At 39.3% G+C, this 21,532-nt stretch overlaps 1 pseudogene across 1 annotated transcript; it reads left to right on the forward strand.

Annotated features, from left to right (window-relative positions):
* Positions 1 to 213: 213 nt before the first annotated feature.
* LOC146657459 (uncharacterized) lies at positions 214 to 20,618 on the forward strand (annotated as a pseudogene). The gene is made up of 21 exons (XR_014914059.1): positions 214 to 369; positions 11,553 to 11,580; positions 11,679 to 11,873; positions 12,001 to 12,084; positions 12,703 to 12,774; positions 12,864 to 12,962; positions 13,324 to 14,507; positions 14,602 to 14,824; positions 15,009 to 15,174; positions 15,295 to 15,377; positions 15,476 to 15,653; positions 15,800 to 15,919; positions 17,564 to 17,641; positions 18,072 to 18,206; positions 18,450 to 18,582; positions 18,693 to 18,761; positions 18,855 to 18,949; positions 19,367 to 19,493; positions 19,652 to 19,769; positions 19,855 to 19,931; positions 20,068 to 20,618. The product of XR_014914059.1 is annotated as an uncharacterized LOC146657459 (transcript).
* Positions 20,619 to 21,532: the final 914 nt, after the last annotated feature.

The raw sequence follows: 21,532 nt of genomic DNA on the forward strand, positions 1-21,532 counted from the left end.
CGTAGAAATATTTCTGCCAATACTATTTTGATTATATTTTATACATGAAATAACAAGGCCGTACATTGCCTTAACATTTTTTAGTTTTTGCTTCATTGTTAGAATTAAATTAGTATTATTTGTTAATTCAATGTAAACTGATGTGTGGGACAAGAGTCACATGACATAGAGCCAACCCACTTTTGATCTTTCGGTATTTATTGAGGTGTTGCGTCGCACGGACAGATAACGTAGCTTTCATTGCGACAGGAAACGTTTATATGTGGTTACGCTGTCATTACATATAATTATTATTAGTACACTGAACTTTTCATCGAGGCCTACGTGGACTAAAGTTTTTGGTTTACCCACCAACAATAAAATGGAAAGGTGAGTAATTAACACTACAAATGGGACTATTAACAAGAAACGAGAACATTATAGCCATTTAATGCCAGTTATTTTCCTCAGTCTAATTAGAGAAAATTGTTTTAGATTGTTTGCGCTTTGTGTATAGTCTTCGTCCAGAAATGTGTCTAAAATCGAAATTTTTAGAATTTGAAAACCTCAATAATATTGATATACTAACCAATAGAGAGCATATATAGAAATATAGCATATACCGAAGATTAGATTTTGTACTCTTAGGCGTACATTTAAAAGTAACACCCTCCAGTTAAGCTTAGTGAAAACTGCTCAGTCCTTTGACTTTTGATGTTGTATCTTTTCCAAAATATATATATATTCATTGAGAAAAAGAAGTGATAACACATTCAGATAATTGAAAAATACGTAACATTTTGTAGTACGAAGAAATACGTTAAAACAAAATCAATGTTTGGTTGCATTACTTGTAAAAAAACAAACAAACATAATAAGTAACACTGTTCACCATGATAACTCATCTTACAAAAATGTTTTTGTCACGTAAGGTCATAAATTCTCTTTTAAGCAACGATTTGCACTGGGTATTACCAGAATTTAATCTTTCATTGGCTTGACACAATGACTCTTTCAAGTCATGGTGATTGTGATAATGATTGTAAAGTCCGTTCAGAGCAACGGTCTTTAACAGCTTGTTTTTGTGGTTGAGGAGACACTCAAAATGTATATGTAACATAGTATAACATTTTTAATATTACTAAATTAATTAGGGAATGGTGACGATGAGAAAATGCCAGATTTTGAGTAGAAGACCTGGAGAGTGCCCCAAGTGGAGGAGTTCAAGTATCTCGGGGTCTTGTTCGCGAGTGATGGGAGAAGGGAGCCGGAGATCGACAGACGGATTGGGGCTGCAGCTGCAGTAATGCGGACGCTGCACCGGTCCGTCGTGAGTGTAAAAGCGAAACTCTCAATTTACCGGTCGATCTACGTCCCTACCCTCACCTATGGCCACGAGCTGTGGGTAGTGACCGAAAGAACGAGATCGCGGATACAAGCGACGGAAATGAGCTTCCTCCGAAGGGTGGCTGGCCTCTCCCTTAGAGATAGGGTGAGAAGTTCGGCCATCCGGGAGGGGCTCAGAGTAGAGCAGCTGCTGCTCCACATCGAAAGGAGCCAGCTGAGGTGGTTCGGGCATCTGACAAGGATGCCCCCTGGGCGCCTCCTGGGCGAGGTGTTCCAGGCATGTCCCACCGGGAGGAGGCCCCGGGGCAGACCCAGGACACGCTGGAGAGATTATATCTCTCTGCTGGCCTGGGAACGCCTTGGTATTCCCCCGGATAAACTGGAGGAGGTGGCTGGGGAGAGGGAGGTCTGGGCCTCTTTGCTTAGGCTGCTGCCCCCGCGACCCGGCCCCGGATAAAGCGGATGAAGATGGATGGATGGAATTAGGGAATGTGTATTACACACAGTGGATTATTGCTTGTGTTTTTTAACTATAGTGTTAATTACAGTACCGTAATTTGCACTGTGAATTTTAAAATTTAGAACTTAGAGATAGTTTATTAGTAAATAAACATTAACGAGGGTTGTGTTAGTTAGCGCTTGTATGTCCAAAAATCTAAATGCTACCTGTTATGTTGTTGGCATAGAAAAAATCACCAAAAAGATTTTTTGGCATCAATCACTAGAGTGTGGGTACTTGGAGTGCCCCAAAATGTTTTCTGAAGTCTATTAAAATTTAATGAAGAGTTCACATTTCATATGTTATTGTTGATCAGTATTGCAAGGTTGATCTCAGTATAACAGATATGTTCATATGTTTTTTTTTTCTTTGTACTAATTTTAATTTGTCTCAAAATTTCAACAGTTTCCAGGGCCTAATCCGTGGATCGACTTCCTTCGAGGCGTGGACGTCTATCAGCAGAGAATGTACCTTAGTCTGTAACACAGTCAAATATATTCTCAAGTAATATTCAAGCATGCCATTCAGCGTGTTAGTACGAGCTCGGGAGCAGCTTGGGAGAACAAGAAAACAGAGACTGCTTCAGGTTGTCTTCCCAAATTGACTCAACTTTATTCACAAGTACAACAGTTTATATAGAGGGTAAAATTCATGAGACAGCAGATTTATCAGTTTAAACCAGTACAGACCAAGATAAGGCAGCGTCTTCCTGCCCTTGGGTGAAGAAGCATCCTTTGTGTAGTGTATCAGTTCAGCTACAATTGTGATTATCTCAGCGACATATTTTCAAGGCACAAAACAAAGAGTTCTTACATTAGTGAAATCTGAAACAAACCATTTGGCCTTCAACAGGCGTCTAAAAGATTAAGAAACTAATGTAGCTGAGGGAGTGATCTCTGTGGTATTTCAACCTTGTACCAGCCTGTGATTCTCACACATCAATTCTTGGGTCAAAGAGAAAAATAACTCAAACAAAGGGGCCTTATTGAATGACAGAGTTTTCCTGTATAATGTCACTATAAAACAATATCCAGTAAATGCTCCCATGGTACTAAAATACCTAACAGTTCCACTCTTTTATTATATTTTAAAATAATAACTCAAATAGAAAGGAAAAATCACAAATGTAATAACATAATATAAAAAGCAAATCATAAAATGTAATAGTTCACAACCTAATGTTCAATATACACATCAGGAACATCATTGGTAACATCTGGCACATCCTCAGGATCAATTTGTGCTAATTGCAAATACATTGAAGTAGCTGTACTGGTAGCTATATGGGTTATCATTGAGCGTACACAGGGTATCATGGTTTATTGGTGGTGTCTGTGTTGCTTTCTACTGATTTTAGAGAACGTGATGAGTGTACTAGGTGGGTGTCTTGCCAAGTGGAGCATGAGGTATTGTCAGCAAAATGTGGCTTGCAGAAATGTGAACAGGGTTGCAGTTTACAATACGAAATAGTAAATAAAAATCCTAAGGTTAATGCAGTAGATATGATTAATAACCTAAATATATAAAAAAGACAGTTCTTTAGTCGTCTTCTGGCCTGGTCCCAGGTTCGAGAGACCCCGTATAAGCGTCGTGTGATGACAATGGGCATTTCATTTTCTCCATTATCAGGATGAAACGAGTCTATCTTTATCAGGTTAGACATTGTGTGGTACTCTAGGCTTTCTGTTCCTGTTGGATGTTCGAGTACCTTGCTGTGGCTCTTTCAGGCGTTGTGTGTTAATCAGTGATTGTGTGTGTGTAGGTGGATTGGATCCGGGCGTTGGCTCACCTGAGTCGTCATCTACTTGATCCGACGCCTTAGGTGGTTTGGTGGGGCTGGTCTTAACCCTGCTGGCATGAATCCACTGAGGTTGTCCGTCTGTTAGGATGCTGGTTCTCGTCACTGCAAGTACAGTCTGGGGGCTGGAACACGCGGCCTCCCCGAGTGCCCTTGGTTTTAGCGACTTTACCAACACCGCATCTCCTGGTTTCCACGGATGGGTTGGATCTATGGAAGGGAGAGGCTGGGAGAGACAAACTTTCTGATAGTTATTATTCAGTGTTTCTACCAGGTTATGAACATAGTCAGACAATGCAGTGTCTATGTCCCCTTCTAATAGCGGTGCCCCTCTGGAGGCTGACCATGGTGTTGGAAACGGTCTTCCCATGATTATTTCAAATGGAGATAATTTGGTTGCTGCGGATGGAGTCATTCTAATCTCGCAGAGGATTTGAGGAAGTAGTTTGATCCAGGTCATTCCTGTTTCTATCATTGCTTTAGTCAGGCGATTTTTTATGGTCCTATTCATTCTTTCTACAACTCCTGAACTCTGAGGATGGTATGGCACATGATATTTCCAGTCTATTGCTAGAGTTTTAGCACACTTTTGAATTACTTCTGATGTGAATGAAGGTCCTCTATCACTGTTAATTTGGTGAGGTATTCCAAATCTGGGTATTATTTCATTGCACAACTTTTGACAGACTACTTCTGCAGTTTCTTTTGATGTTGGGTAAGCTTCTACCCATTTACTAAATTGGTCCACTATTACCAGTAAGTACTTGATGCTTCCTTGTGCTGGCATGTGTGTAAAATCAATTTGTAATGTATGAAATGGGAAATCTGATTGTGGTAAATGCTGATGTTTTGCTTTTGGTTTTCCTACATTAGTTCGTGCACATGTTAGACAGGTTGCTAATATGCGTTTTACTGCGTGTGATGTTTTCTCGATTACAAATCTTGATTTTATTGCTCCTATTACCCCTCTTTGTCCGACATGACTCACACCGTGAAAATGGCGGACAAGGATTGGCAGTAGTGAAGATGGGAGGGCAATCAAACCCTCAAGGTTTTTGTATAAGCCGTCTCTGTTATCTAAGGTACAATCATTACTTTCCCAGTAAGTGTAATCTAAGGCAGAGGCCTGCTCTTGTATGAATTTTAGGTCAACATTTGCTTCTAAATAGTCTGGGAGTGTGACAAGTGGCAGCTGTAAAGGCAAAGATAATACTTCCTTTCTGGGTGGTTGCTGTGAGGCAGCAGCTGCTTTCGCGGTTACGTCTGCAAGAGCATTTCCCACTGCTTCGTCTGTGTCAGCCGTGCTGTGCCCCTTCGTTTTAACAACTGCAATTGCCGATGGCAGCTGTATAGCCTGCAAAAGTCTTTGAACAAGGTCAGAATTAGCGATCGATTTTCCATCAGCAGATCTAAATCCTCTTTGTCTCCACAATGTGCCAAAGTCATGCACCACACCGAATGCATAACGGCTATCAGTGTAAATTGTTACCTGCTTATCCACATGTGGCTCACAGGCGCGTATTAAAGCCATGAGCTCTGCTTTTTGTGCTGAGTGAAACGGTAATGAGTGAGCCTCTAGTATGATGTCAGGCAATGTGACCACTGAATAGCCACAAAGAAATGAGTTGTCATTTGGTTTTGAACAGGACCCGTCCACATAAACAATGACTGAGTCTGGGATTGGTGTCTGCTCTAAGTCTGGGCGTGGTGCTGTGGATTCCTGTATACGTGTCATACAATCATGATCGTCAGGGTCGTCTGAACCATCCTGTCGGTCAGAGGAACACAGCATACGAATAAGTAAGTGTGCTGGCGAATTGGGTGTGCTGCTTGCTTTTATAGTGAGATTTGCTGTTGAAGTCAGTGTAGCTTCATAACCTGAGCGACGTTGTGCGGTCATGTGTTGTGTAGTTATGTTTGCTAGAATGGTCGTGACCTGGTGATTGGTGTGTAGAATAGTGTCATGTGAGAGTGTGAGCTTCTCGCAGTCCCTTATCATGATAGAGCAAGCTGCTACTGCTCTCAGGCAGGCCGGCATCCCCTGAACTACTGCTGGCAGCACCTTTGAGTAGAAGGCTACTGGACGGTAGCCACAGCCATGCTCTTGGGCCAATACACCTGCACAGGTTGTGCCGTTCTCTGTGACGTACAGGTGGAACGGTAAGTGGTAGTCAGGCAGACCCAAACAAGGGGCGGAGGTCAGCGCTCCCTGTAATGCATTGAAAGAGGCAGTCATTTCTGTGGACCACAGTATTCGAGGAGGCTTGTCTTTTTTGCAGCATTCACGCAGAATGTGGTCATGAAAAGAACAGTCTGGTATCCACTGTCTGCAATAGTTCACCATGCCTAGGAAGGACAGCATTTCCTTCTGTGTAGTGGGCTTAGGGACAGAGGTCACAGCTTTGACCCTGTCTGCAGTCATGGAACGTTTTCCGTGAGACAGTGTGAATCCCAAATATTGAACAGAAGTCTGACAGTACTGCATTTTCTTTGCTGATGCTTTGTGGCCAGTCTGTTGGAGGTGCTAGAGTAGCATGTGTGTGGCAGTTTGACATAGTTTTTCACTTTCAGCACAGAGGAGGAGATCATCTACATACTGGATCAGAGTACAGCCCTCAGGAGGAATGAAGCCGTCCAGGGTAGCACGTACCACCATTGAGAAAGCCGCAGGGCTGTCTACCATGCCTTGGGGTAAGCGAGTCCATGTGTACTGCTTATCTCTATGTGTAAAAGCAAATATCGGCTGTGTGTCCTCATGCACAGGTACTGAGAAAAAGGCGGAGCACAAATCCACCACAGTAAAATGTGTAGCTGTTGCTGGAATACCTGTCAGTATGCTGGGAACATCTGGGACAAGAGGAGGTAGAGGCATAATGACTGCATTAATTTGCCTTAAGTCTTGTGTGAAACGCCATACGCCAGGTTTGTTAGGCTTTGGCACAGGATTGACAGGAGTGTTATATGGAGATACTGTGGGCTTTATTACTCCAACTGTCAATAAATCTCCTATGATGATGTCTAAGGCTGCGGCTTTTTCAGCGGAAATGGGATATTGCTTGACATATACCGGCTTGTTGTTTTTCAGCTGAGCATGATAAGGTGTACAGTCAATAAATCCTACATCATTCTCACCTCTTGACCATAATGTCATGTTTTGATATTCAGCTGGCAATGTGACAGCAGAGATAGTACAGTGTATTGGGTAGGTTAGATCTGTGTGTCGACATGGTGCAGTAATGTCATAGCCTATGTCTGAGTTATGTGACAAAACCACTGTTTGGCCTTCACTGGTGTGAGCAGTTATCATGTTGTTGAACAGTGTGAGAGAAACAAATATGTGGCTTCCAGGCATGGGGCTACCTGGTAACGGTGTTTGCACATGTTTTTGACACAGAGTGTGACGTGGGATACCAGTCAGATGGATATTGAGTTCATTCTCCGCTGAGGCGTCCAGCTGACACAGAGGCTGTTCCTTCTCCATGGTGTCAGTGCATAGGGCAGAGAAGACATAGCTGTTATCAGTATCTGCAAACATTTCACCCTTTGTGTTAAATGAAATACACAAGTTCATTTTTGCCATTAAATCTCTGCCTAATAAATTGACAGGCGAGTTTGGAAGAATTATGAATGGATGATATGTAATTTCGTCTGGTTTTGGGCCCCAGCGTGTTTTTAGAGAATGAGTTTTGGGGCATTGCACTAGAGTTCCGTTTATTCCCATGGTGTTGATGCACACAGAGGAAACAGGCCCACTATAGAATTTTCCAGACAGTGAACTTTTAGTGGCTCCACTGTCAACTAAAAAAGAATAAGTCTTTTCACCTATCTCTATATCTAACATGGGCAAGCTTTCTGTGTTATGGGACAATTGCAAATGCAGCATCGTGTGTAGTGCTTCACACTGTCCCTCATCTTCACCTGGGCCTCCCTATTGTCGGTCCAGTCTTTCGTTATCATATGGGTGGGGATTAAAATGTGGATTATAAGGTTGCTGCCTAAGTGCAAAGGGGCCATTATTTTGATGTGATTCCTGTCTGCGTTGCCAGTTACCTTGTCTGTAAGAGCTCTGCTGACGCCTAGTGGCAGGAGCTGGTCCTGTGTTTTGTGGTTGAGACCTACGTGCTGCTGATTTGCATTCCCTCCTCCAGTGTCCTATTTTTCCACAGTAAAAACATACGTCTCCACTCCTATCTCTCCTTCTGAAATCTCCCTGCTGCGCTTGTTGAGGGGACGGGGCCCCTGCATACATCATTTTTTCACTTTCCTCTGAGCCTTCAACATCAAAATTCAACATCATCTTAACACTTTTAGCCTTCGTGCTGTTGGGGAAAAGATCTGCACCAGCTTTTGTTTTGACAAGTGTGATAAAGTTCTTTATTTTCATGTCATAGAGATTATCAGTGGCAGTCAGCTTCAATAGTTGTGAACATTCTGGATGAATATTGTTTAAGAATGTTGTTATGAAAATCTGATCATTTCCTCCTTCAGGCATGCATGCCTCATTAGTCCAGCAGTGTGTGAAACGTTTCATAAAAACTAGAATGGATTCATCTGGCTTTTGCTTACACATGGTTACTGCATTTAAATCAATTTTATCTCTAGACATTGTGAGCAGAAATTTCTTTAGATTTTGAAAAAAGGCTGTGATTTTGTCATCGTTTATCCACAAAAACGAGGTGGTGTTGGCTGCTTGGTCATTTTTAGGGTCTAGTTCCTCTACTTCTTCAATAAGCTGAGATTCAGTCACACCTGGAATTCGTTGACATAATATATATCTATAGTCAGGCCCACCCAAGTGGTGGTATCTGGTACTTCTCTGTAATGCAGAAACAAAGGCTGTAGGATTTTTTAGAGGATCGGGAAGTTCTTTAATGGTTGCTGCTAACTCTGAAATTTTAGGGGGTTGAATGCAACACATGTCCCCTATTATCATGAACGGGAGGGAGGGGCTGACGTCATTAAATTGTGATCCCTGCTTTTCTTTATAACGGGTGTTTTTGTGGGGGCCCTCTTGAGTTTTTTCCTCTTTTCTCTGCTTTAAGTAGTTCCTTATTCAATTTCTGGTGTTAGTTATTGCTTTTGGCACAGTCAAACCATTCGCTACTCTAGTGTGGCGCTGAACATGATTATCTATGACGGAAACTGCTTGCTGCAGTTCAGCTTCCGTACGTTCAGTTAAAGGATCTTTCATGATTTCCTCACACTCTGTCATTAACTGTTTTGTTTGCTTTTTATGTTCCTGTAACTCTCTTTCTCGTTCAGTGTATTCTCGTTCCTGTCTTTGATCTAGGTTAAACCAGTCATCTTCTTCTGATTTAGGTGTCATTTCAGTGCCTTCCTCACTCCTCTGGGATTTTGCTGTTATATCAGGATATACGCGCTGATGACGTGCAGCCGCCGCAGCAGCTATTAATTCTGTCTTTTCATCATAAGGCGGCGGAGCCGTAGGTTGAACGGATGGGCATATAAGGCTAGTTTTTTCTGCAGTGGATTTACTAGAGCCTACACTGGCTTGATTTAAAGCATTTACGTCTGGCTCGGGTCCCTTTTTCCATAGCGGTAGCATGCGATTGATCACATCACGACATTCTATCATATATTTTTTACAGGACTTTTTAATCAGCCTACTTTCCTTATCACAAATAGTATTTAACATTTCTACTGACCTGTTTTCTGGCGATAATCGTTCGGGATAGGGCTCCGGAAATACATTAGGATGCATTAAAGTTATAGTTCTTAAGTTCGAGACGAAATCAGTCACGTAAGCACTTCCGCATGTTCTGGATACGTAATCATGGAAGTCTTCATTGATTCACGAGCGTGGGTTAAACGTAACCGGAAGTGGGAGTCGTACTGAGCCGCTATTTGTGATTTTATATTTTATTTTTTTCGGTTTTACAGTTAATTTTGAGTTTTTATCGGACCCGTCTAAGGTCTTTGAATTATTCTGACCCATGGTCAGTGATTTCCAGAGGGGTTTAGACGCTTTGAAGGATTTAAGTTAGTTTTTATTTTTGCTGTGGCACACCTGAGGTTACTTGATTTTTTGCTAGCAATTTTATCTTTTTAGTGAGCAACTTCTCACTTTTTAACGAGCAACTTCTCGTTTTATGACCCCAGGCAACTTCCTGTGTCCTTTCTGCTGGTGAGCAACTTCTTAGTTTATGACAGCAGGCAACTTCCTGTGTCCTTTCTGCTTTTATTTACAAAACAACAGGCAACTTCCTGTGTTTCTACGTGGGCCACTAACGAAGGCTCCTCAGCGTATCCCACTTGTTACTATGTGGGCCACTGAAGAAGGCCTCGTCAGCGTATCCCGTTTCTATGTGGATCACTGAGAAAGGCATAACACAGTCTTATAAAATAAAAGACGAGTGCCTACCTTCGTCAGGATCCCACTTCTGACACCAAAATTGAAGGAAACGGTTTCCAGGGCCTAATCCGTGGATCGACTTCCTTCGAGGCGTGGACGTCTATCAGCAGAGAATGTCCCTTAGTCTGTAACACAGTCAAATATATTCTCAAGTAATATTCAAGCATGCCATTCAGCGTGTTAGTACGAGCTCGGGAGCAGCTTGGGAGAACAAGAAAACAGAGACTGCTTCAGGTTGTCTTCCCAAATCGACTCAACTTTATTCTCAAGTACAACAGTTTATATAGAGGGTAAAATTCATGAGACAGCAGATTATCAGTTTAAACCAGTACAGACCAAGATAAGGCATCCTTTGTGTAGTGTATCAGTTCAGCTACAATTGTGATTATCTCAGCGACATATTTTCAAGGCACAAAACAAAGAGTTCTTACATTAGTGAAATCTGAAACAAACCATTTGGCCTTCAACAGGCGTCTAAAAGATTAAGAAACTAATGTAGCTGAGGGAGTGATCTCTGTGGTATTTCAACCTTGTACCAGCCTGTGATTCTCACACATCAATTCTTGGGTCAAAGAGAAAAATAACTAAAACAAAGGGGCCTTATTGAATGACAGAGTTTTCCTGTACAATGTCACTATAAAACAATATCCAGTAAATGCTCCCATGGTACTAAAATACCTAACACTACCCTCACCTATGGCCACGAGCTGTGGGTAGTGACCGAAAGAACGAGATCGCGGATACAAGCGACGGAAATGAGCTTCCTCCGAAGGGTGGCTGGCCTCTCCCTTAGAGATAGGGTGAGAAGTTCGGCCATCCGGGAGGGGCTCAGAGTAGAGCAGCTGCTGCTCCACATCGAAAGGAGCCAGCTGAGGTGGTTCGGGCATCTGACAAGGATGCCCCCTGGGCGCCTCCTGGGCGAGGTGTTCCAGGCATGTCCCACCGGGAGGAGGCCCCGGGGCAGACCCAGGACACGCTGGAGAGATTATATCTCTCTGCTGGCCTGGGAACGCCTTGGTATTCCCCCGGATAAGCTGGAGGAGGTGGCTGGGGAGAGGGAGGTCTGGGCCTCTTTGCTTAGGCTGCTGCCCCCGCGACCCGGCCCCGGATAAAGCGGATGAAGATGGATGGATGGAATTAGGGAATGTGTATTACACACAGTGGATTATTGCTTGTGTTTTTTAACTATAGTGTTAATTACAGTACCGTAATTTGCACTGTGAATTTTAAAATTTAGAACTTAGAGATAGTTTATTAGTAAATAAACATTAACGAGGGTTGTGTTAGTTAGCGCTTGTATGTCCAAAAATCTAAATGCTACCTGTTATGTTGTTGGCATAGAAAAAATCACCAAAAAGATTTTTTGGCATCAATCACTAGAGTGTGGGTACTTGGAGTGCCCCAAAATGTTTTCTGAAGTCTATTAAAATTTAATGAAGAGTTCACATTTCATATGTTATTGTTGATCAGTATTGCAAGGTTGATCTCAGTATAACAGATATGTTCATATGTTTTTTTTTTCTTTGTACTAATTTTAATTTGTCTCAAAATTTCAGGACCTGCACTTTTTCAGTTTTTGGAAAGGCAAGTAATTTAACAAACAATAATGTGATAATAATATACACTTACAGCACAATAAAGGTATGATGTGTTAATGTCAATGTTCTCTTTTACATTAAAAGGCACGGACAATTTCAAACCCCCTGCCAAATATATTAGAGGTCATTCACAAGTATGCTGAACCCGGGACCAGTCTAAAGACCTACAGTGTACACAAAGTGCATGGCTTTTGGGAAAATGTCTCAAGAGATTTGGGAGTGCCTAATACATGTCTTAATAGGAAAAAAATTGTCAAGGCAGTCCTGCAGTATGAAAAGGTAAGCAATGTTTTTTTAGTATTTATATTTAGTCCATTTAAAAAATACTTTAAAAAAAGAACAGCTCTTTCTTTGTTAGAACTTCCTGTAATAAAAATTATTATGCAAAAATCAAATATTTTTACAGACCACATCAGGGGTAGAGGGTCCCTTGCTACTGACTGATTTTCCTACTGCAGAGACAACACTTGGAGATGATTTTCCTTCCATTGTAAGCAATGTGTCATACACTTACTGTCAGATTTAAAAATTTGAAGCCATCATGACAACCTTATCCAGCCATTGTAGTTATCCTGCTTTTTAGATAAAAATAAAAACAAATTCACTCCAAAATGTCATCTTGAAAATAATTTAAATCTTGAAACAGAGTAATAATGAGTCATATGGAGAGCAAGAAAGTAGATTACAATAGACTTCTCAGCAGGTAAACACATATGAAAGCAAGCCACCAAACCATGAGGTGTAGAGCCTTAAGCACCCACAGGAGAGCCACACAAAGACCTGAGTGTCACATCTGACCACCATTTTAAAGGAGTAACCAACTCATCCTCCTGCTGCTGACTAACTTTTCACTCCATGTCTTCCACTCTTCTAATTTCTCCATTTGATCTTGTTATTGCCCAATCAAGTTCAAAAATCTGAATCAGAAGATTACTTTTTCATTTACAATAATTAGAGTAATATATTCCTTTAATGAATATTTTTTCCCTTATAAAACCTTCATTACATAGTGATTTTTTTCAAAATATTGTGTAACAATGTGTTTTAACAAAGACATACAGAAATTTCAGTCTAATTGTTATGTTTTAATTAATTTGTGATTCGTTAGAGTGAGGAAGACATTGTTGCGCCAAAGTCTCCACAAGCTGTAGGAAATGTACCTTTACCTTCAAGATACGAGGTAATTATTTGTATTTTATTCAGTATTACATTGTGATGCTTTGGAAAAACATTAATTTGTAAAGAAACGAAATCGCTTTCTCTTCACAGGATGCACTTCAAAAAACTGCAGAGAGCGGCATCCATACCCCAGACACACAATCCCTCAAGAGTGACTCTAAATCTTCGTCTTCAAATGCAAATGCTAAGGTAATTTCATAACTTACACTGTTTTTAATACAAAACAGAGAAAGAAAACACAGAGTTTATATGTTTGTTAAACACTATCATGTAATTATTATATTTAAAATTTCAAGTGTTTTGAACAGTAATCCAAAGTTTAAATTTAAAGTTAAAATCTTTTTGTGATGATCTTTTGAGGTAAAATAAATATTTCTTAGTCATATTCACTTACTAAGACAAATTTACTAAGAGATTGTGAAACTTGTCCTATGGGTTCGTTAGTGAAATTGTAACATAATGATGCTGTTGGATTTTCATAGAGACACTGTAGTGACAAACATTGAAAGTTTTTATATATTTTTTAAAAATGCATATCTGATTGTTGCAGAGGAATGAATCAGATGAATCAGCTAAAGTCAACACAGACAGTAGCAGTTCTGAAGACAAATTTTTCACATCTGGTTTGCCACAGCAGAAAATTTTCTTTTTCATAAATGAGAATGAATGGAAGGAGTTACGGCAACATCAGTCAGGAAGACATTTTAAAGGACTGCAGTGGACAAATATAATTGCCAGTGGAATCAGAACACTTAACCCGTACTGCAGTTTTGGATTTCGGAGACACAGTGTGAAAAAACTCTCTTCAAGATCAAAGGCACCAGTTTTCAGGTGTATGGGGTACTGCAGATTTCAGGACTGCCCTGTCACTGTGGCTGTGGTGGTTTATGACGAAGAGACACTGAAAGCAGAAGTCGTTTTCAAAGGAGGTGAGGTCTGCCATAATAACAAAGAGCTGAAAAGGTGGCCTGTGCGTGCACAAGCACGTCAAAGTGCTGGAGAACTCCTCAAAAACAAATTACCAAGGAGCTTGTACTTGGAGTCTTTACAGAAAGTGCCACAAAAGGTGATCCAATCTGGAAACAGAGATGATGCTCCAACAAAAGAAGTGTTGAAAAACATTGCATGGTCTGAAAGAAAAGCCAGTAGAGCAGATCCCAACGAGTTGATTAGCTTACAAAAGATAATTCAACAGTATCAGGACACTGAAAAGGACGTACTGCAGAAGATTCTGATGCATCCAAAGGGCATAATGCTGTGGTCTAAGAAAACCTTGTCAGTTTTTCATCAAAGATGCAAAGAAGACATTGTGTACTTTGATGCCACTGGAAGTATAATAAGAAAAGAAAGTGCTGGAACGCCACCTTACTATGTGTATGAGTTGGTTGTCAGAAACCCATCCAAAGGTGCTTCTCCTCTTCCAGTTGCTACATATGTCACATGTGACCACACTACAGCCTCTGTGACATACTTCTTGCAAGCCTTTCAGACTGATCTGGTAAGAGCATTTGGTAATCGGGCCTACAACAGGCCTGTCATGTTCATGTGTGATGGATCCCTGGTACTCCTCCGATCCATTTCCATGACATTCTGCAGAACAAGTCTAGAGGATCTGCTGCAGAAGTACTATGTCTTACTCACTGGCCAGCATTCAGCACAGCAATTCAACATTCCCATTCTTCATCGATGTCTGAGCCATGTCATGAAAAATGCCAAGGACCTTTGTAAAAAACAGTGAGTACATTTATATGAATAATTAAAAAAAAGAATACAAGATTTGTAATGTAAAGGTCCTACTAACAGTGATTTCATTTGTTCATTTTCCCAGCATTCCAGAGAACTACAGGCTTGGAATGCATGTGTTTGGGCTCCTTGCATGCTGTGATAATTTAAAAGACATGGATGATGTTGTCCATAGTGCAGCAATAGTGTTTTGCAGTCCTTGTAGTGGAAGGAACGTAACAAAACACTACAACAACTTGAAAATCCTTATGCAAAAACGGGGAACCCTGGATTTGGATGAAAAGACTGTGATTGCTGAAGATTACAAGGTTAGCTAAGATTTATTTTTTAAGTAACCATATTAATAACTTTTTTACTTGTGTCTGTCCCAAATGAATTAATGAATTCACATTATTTTAAAAATATATATTTTAAACCAAAATAACATTTTATATAATTAATTTTTCTTTGGTTTGATAACTTGCTGAATACAGATATATATCTGTTTTACAGACTGACGTTCAGAATGCCCCCTTGAAGACCCATTTCCAGGCAATTGTTGACAATGCAACACTGGACTGTGAGGGCGAAAGAAACATCTTTCATGCACCCAAATTTATTGCCGGTCTGGTAAATCACCTTCTACCACATGCAACTTTGTGGTCATCAATGATGCTCGGTACGTTTTTTTATTTGTTGTATTACTTTCTTAAATTGTCAGTTATTCATAAATGTAAATGTGCTAAATGTTGAATTATCTATTTTGATTATGTTTTTGAATTACTTGTATTCTCCTTAGGGGATCTTGGACGTCATGGTACTGGTCCTGCTTACCAGCGGCTCAGTAAACTCTATGATGACATTCAGCAATCCAAGAACCAGGTATCATAGCGAGAAGAATAAGTGAAAAAGAAACATAAATTGTACATAAATTTACAATCCATAGATACTGACTTAAACAATGTACTATTGCATTTAAGAATTGTACACAAGACAATAGGACCCAAGGAATCATGGAGAAAAGCCAGTGGGATTTGAAAAAAAATCCGTATCCAGAGAAGGAGACTGACAAGGCTTGATGACTTTGTGGAAATTTATCAAAAAATGCACGATGCCCTCCTGCTTGAATATGCAGACATGAAAAAATCAAGACAAAAGGTATGAATAACTTCCTAATAATGAAAAATGTGTTTCATACAACTAGAACAAGAAACTAAGAAAAAGTGAAAACATTTGCCTATGACTATAGAATTAAGAGATGATAAAATAAGTAAGCACTAAAAGTATGTATGTGTAATCAACAGTCTTTTCGCGTGGAAATGGAGAAATGGAAAGACAAACGCATTAAATGAAAAGGTGTGTGCGTGTCACCGTTAGTGACAGAACTGCCAGTGAAGAAAAAGAAAACTGAGGTAAGTCATCATGTTCCCATTATTTTCAATAATTAAACCTTGTGATGTCCTCCCGATTGCCATACTCCTTTTGTCCTCTGGGGTAAAGCGTCTGCTTTGACTATTTATAAAGCATGAATTATAAATTATCATCCGTCTCCATGTTTCAATGTTTAATCAAACTGTATTACAACTGATTACCTGAAATCTTTATGTGTTTTGACATTGTATTACACCTAGGCATGGGCCTTAGTGAACCCCCACTTTAATGCCAAAAAATGCATGTCCATAGGTGACATAAGTGCAGGAGGAAGCTCAGGTTTTTTGCTTTTTGCTGGTCACACCATGTACAGCTTCGTTTTCAGCAGTTGTAGGCCAAGGGCATTTGAATTAAACAAGCTTTCAAGGCTGATTATTGTCTTTTGGAGACCTACTGTATTAAGCACAGCTCGCGTGCCCTGACTGCAGGCAAGCAAGTTTGCAATCATACATTAGCATGTTCTCTGTACAGCTGGACCGGGCATCACATACTGCCCGTGTTTTTATCCCATAGTTCCTCTGTCCAACATTACATCCCAAGTAAACAGAGTCCTTTAAGGGGACTAGGCACTCATACACAGTCATATCAGTTCCTGTGTGGTACACCAACAGCAGGACAGATGCTCACTCGTTACATACGTCTCACATCAGAACAAGTTTGTCTCATTCATGACCATATTCTTTTGTATATTATATTCTATTATATAAAGTCATTCAAAAATGTTATCTGTTAACAGGTAAAAGGGAAGAAGACTGTTCAAACCTTTAAACAGGAACAGCACCAACAATATGATGCTCATCAAAACCAGGTATTGTTAGAGATGTTTTTAATGTCTACATTTATCTTTTGTGTGTTATTGTCATAAATGACTCTGAAAATTGACATGTGTCTATCTTTGTAGGATGAGCGCCAGGAACAAATAGCCGTTTGCCAAAAAATAGCAACATACATGGCTAATAAAGCATCGGTCACAGTATGGAAAGGAGATTTATGTGCCTTCAAAGTGGATGCAATTGTTAATGCAGCTAATGAAAGTCTCTCTCACATGGGTGGACTTGCAAAGGCACTGTCTGCTACTGGAGGACGCACTATCCAAGCAGAGAGTGATCTCTTCATTGCCAAAAATGGCAAATTACAGGCTGGACAAGTTGCAGTTACCACAGCAGGCAAACTACCTTGCATGAAGCTGATTCATTTGGTAGGCCCGTGTCTGCAGAATGACCCCACAGTGCACATGATAACCCATGCAAAGAACCTTTTAAAAAAAGGTATTTTGAACGTCATGACATGTGCAGAAGAGCACAAATTTTCCTCTGTTGCCATTCCAGCAGTGAGCTCTGGAATATTCAACTTTCCAGTCTCAATTTGTGCTGATGTTGTAGTCACCACAATCAAAAAGTACATTGAACATAAGAACCCCACAAGTCCTCCATTTGAAATACACCTGGTAAACAACGATGATCCAACCGTGAAGGAAATGGAAAGGGCCTTCAAAGAGATCCTTTTGGAGCCACTCTCTGATGTCAGGAGGACAGTGAGTACACCCAATTTTTCCTTAATAAAAAAATTACTTAAAATGATCACAGCAGTAACAAATATTTTCTTTTAAATTCAACCCACAAATCAAGGGGCCAGAGGATTCTCCATCTACACTGGAAAGGACAGAGCACCTTGAGAGAAACACAACCGGTCCGACAAAGGACACAGCATCACAGGTGATGTTTCACAAACAAACTCTAATTCATTAACTATGTCATCTGTTTGAAAAACCAAGTTTGTTTGTACATATTTTTGTAATTATGTATTAGATTTTATTATATGTATGTGTAGATGAATGAAAAATAACAGACCACAGAAAAATTACAAATGTCAGTACAATAATAAATGTAACTTTTACATGTTACTGGCCTTAATATTATAAAAACAACAGTAACTGACTCAATTTTTAATTTCTTAATGTAGTTTAACATCTCAAATAAATTACATTAAAATCTATGTCAAATTTGGAGATGTTTTCATGTTGTTGCATTAGGTACATAAAATAATTTTAAAAATTAGATTTAAAACTGTTGTAATTGATTAAAATGAATGTTCTCATAAGAAGAATTATTTGAATTTAGTTACTGTTGTCTTGTTGAAACACAGGTCGCATATTTGTGGAAACAACAGGAAACGGAAGTTGTTGTTTCTGTGGTCCCATCTCAGATTAGAGGTAACAACTTTGTCATACGTCACAGTGAGTTCCTGACCCTTAGACCACACAGCTGGCTTGTTGGAGAGGTATGTAATCCAGTTATTTAAAAAAAAAAGAAAAGTACTGCATAAGGTTAACGTTAAAGCTGGGGCAGAACATTAGTTGTTCCCTACACATTCAGTAAGTACTGCTTTAGATCGACATTCCAGGCATATCCTCATGACTGAATACTGAGTATACGTAAGTAAAAAAAATCTTTATTAAAGATTGTATTCCAAAAATTTATCATGTTTACAAAGTAATAAAAGGTTATTTATTATACTCCTCAGGTCATTGAAAGTCTCCTGCACCACTGGGCCATTCGGCTAAATCAGGGGAATAATATCTACATTATGAACCACTACACGAGCGGTGTGATCCTCTATGGAGAGAGAACTAATCAGGAGACAAAGCTTGTCCAAGGTAAAAATTTTTTTTATATATTCTAGAATACATTTTTTTAAAGTTAATTAATGTCTCGAAATGGAAAAAGTATTGTTGCAAATTTGTAATTAATTTCTAATATGTCACAGGTGAACTTTGACAACTACAGAGCCATTTTATCCTTTGTGAACATTGGAAATATACATTGGAAGTTTCTGGTTAGTACGAGCAGCATTTCTGTGAAAACAGTTTGTTTCAATAACACATTATTGATAATTTATGTACTTTTTATATTTATATATCTATCGCAGTACATAAATGCAGATGACAGCTGTCTGTATTTGGTCGATCCTTCAAGAAACTCTTTGGAGCAGGAAGAGTCTGACCGTGCAGCCAAAAGATTCCGGTAAATATGCGTTATTACATTTATATAATAACATGAAATATTAGAAAAGTGACAGGAGGACGTAGGAGGTCTTTTTCTAAAGGTGAACGTATGGTTGTAGATTAAAGTTTTATAAAATCTGTGGTTATCAGTTCCTTAAAGAATTTTAAAAAATAATTCAAAATTACTCACGTATGTAATTTTAAATAATAAAAACAAAACACTGACAGTGTCTAAGCAGTGATACATTTGAGACAGTTAACATTTGTAGATTTAAAAGAACATGTTAATAATTTTGATACTTCATCTAACATAATCTAGAGCACAGGGCTTTCTGACAGACCATTAAAAACAGTGATATGTACTATATGTGTCTTTTTCTGTGTGACTTTTATCTTTCATTATTATATAAATGTGATGTATGTTATGTTCACAAAGTGAATACTTCAAAATGAGGAGGACATGCTACAACAAAACAGACTGGGTGAATGTGAGACTTCGAGGAGGAGTACTGACACATCCATTTCAACGGGATGGTTCTAGCTGTGGAGTAATGGTCATCATGGTATGGTACCACATTAACTCAATCATATTTTTCTGTAAAATTAGATAAGAAGATGGGGTGGGGGAAGTTAAAATAATCTTAAAAGGTTAAATTGTGTAAACAGGAAGTGTAACATTTGCAGATGTTTTCAATTAAATTTTTTTTATTTTTTATTTCAGATGGCCAAAGAAGTAATGGAAGCATTCCCAAATAAACCAGAAATGACATTTTTGACGACAAAAAAAGAGATGGCCCAGGCACGAAGGACATTTGCACAGACAATACTTGAGGCCTCCGGTGTGTAATATCTTCTTCAAATGGACATATTTATTTGTGTCAAACTGATGAACACTAACATATATATATATATGTTATGTCTTAGTATTTGACAGTGACAACAACTGTGCCATGTGTGCAACAGCGAAACCACCTAATCCAGGACCCTCCATCACTGACTGGGTATAGTATTTTTAAAAATAGTTTTATGTTATCTACAACAAAGTATTTGACTCTGTGTCTTAAAGATTGTAATTGATTAAAACATAGAATTATTTACGTAATGTGTTTATGAAAGTTCATATGTTTTTGTTTACAGATCCAGTGTGATAACTGCAACCGCTGGTTCCATTCTGAATGCCTGGACATGACAAATGAACAGCTCAGCAGTGCTCAGAAGACAGAGTGGAAGTGTGTGCTTTGTGTAACCTAATTCCACATGCAGTGAAAGCTACTTGAATAATCTGCTTATAGTTGTTATTGTTGTTTTGAGGAACACATGTGTAAAACACAATGTGTATAACATTCTTGCTTTGTGCACGTACTTTAAGTATTTCCTTTTTGATTTTTTGGGTTGATTTGTGTGATGACAGATAATGAATAACAATATATCTAAACTGTGTAGTAGTAATATGAGAAATCAGTAATCTGAGAAATGTAATTTCTCACCCTGACCGGTTGAGGCAGATGGCCGCCCCTCCCTGAGCCTGGTTCTGCCGGAGGTTTCTTCCTGTTAAAAGGGAGTTTTTCCTTCCCACTGTTGCTCATAGGGGGTCATATGATTGTTGGGTTTTTCTCTGTATGTATTATTGTAAGGTTTAACTTATTATGTAAGTGCCTTAAGGTGACTATTGTTGTGATTAAGCACTGAATAAATAATGTCTAAAACTAAAGTTGCTACTTGAGGTGGTGTGTGAATGACATTTTGAAAAATTTAAATTGTGTGTGGAAAGAAATTTCTTGTAGCAAATAATTCAATGAACTCATTTTGTTCGGTAATGGATTAGGATTTAATTTGATCAGAAATCCATACAGTAATTTTTGCTGTGGATGACAGGGTGCAGAGTGGGGGTCATCCAGAGTCATAATTCAGTGAAATATCTGTGTCACCTCTTACAGTTTTCCTGTAATCTGAGCTCAAAGATGAGAATATATAGAGTACAGTAGAGTAAATTGTGCAAAGTTTACTATGAATTTTCTCAAAAACCGTACAGTAATTTTGGCTGTGGATCACAGGGTGAAGAGTGGAGATGGCCTAGATTCAGAATCCAGTGAAATATCTGCGTCACCTCTTACAGTTTTCCTGTAATCTGAGCTCAAAGATGAGAATATATAGAGTACAGTAAAGCAAGATGGGAAGATTTTACTATCAATTTTCTCAAAAACCGTACAGTAATTTTTGCTGTGGATCACAGGGTGAAGAGTGGGGGTCACCCAGAGTCATAATCCAGTGAAATATCTGCGTCACCTCTTACAGTTTTCCTGTAATCTGAGCTCAAAGATGAGAATATTAAAAGTACAGTAGAGTAAATTGTGCAAAGTTTACTATGAATTTTCTCAAAATCCATACAGTAATTTTGGCTGTGGATCACAGGGTGAAGAGTGGCAACAGCCTAGAGTCATAATCCAGTGAAATATCTGTGTCACCTCTTACAGTTTTCCTGTAATCTGAGCTCAAAGATGAGAATATTAAAAGTACAGTAGAGTAAATTGTGCAAAGTTTACTATGAATTTTCTCAAAAACCGTACAGTAATTTTGGCTGTGGATCACAGGGTGAAGAGTG

Source organism: Rhamphochromis longiceps, linkage group LG12 (genome assembly GCF_057381845.1).
Source record: "Rhamphochromis longiceps isolate RC_006_pf linkage group LG12, R_longiceps_female_GT1.1, whole genome shotgun sequence".
NCBI classification, from domain to species: Eukaryota; Metazoa; Chordata; class Actinopteri; order Cichliformes; family Cichlidae; genus Rhamphochromis; species Rhamphochromis longiceps.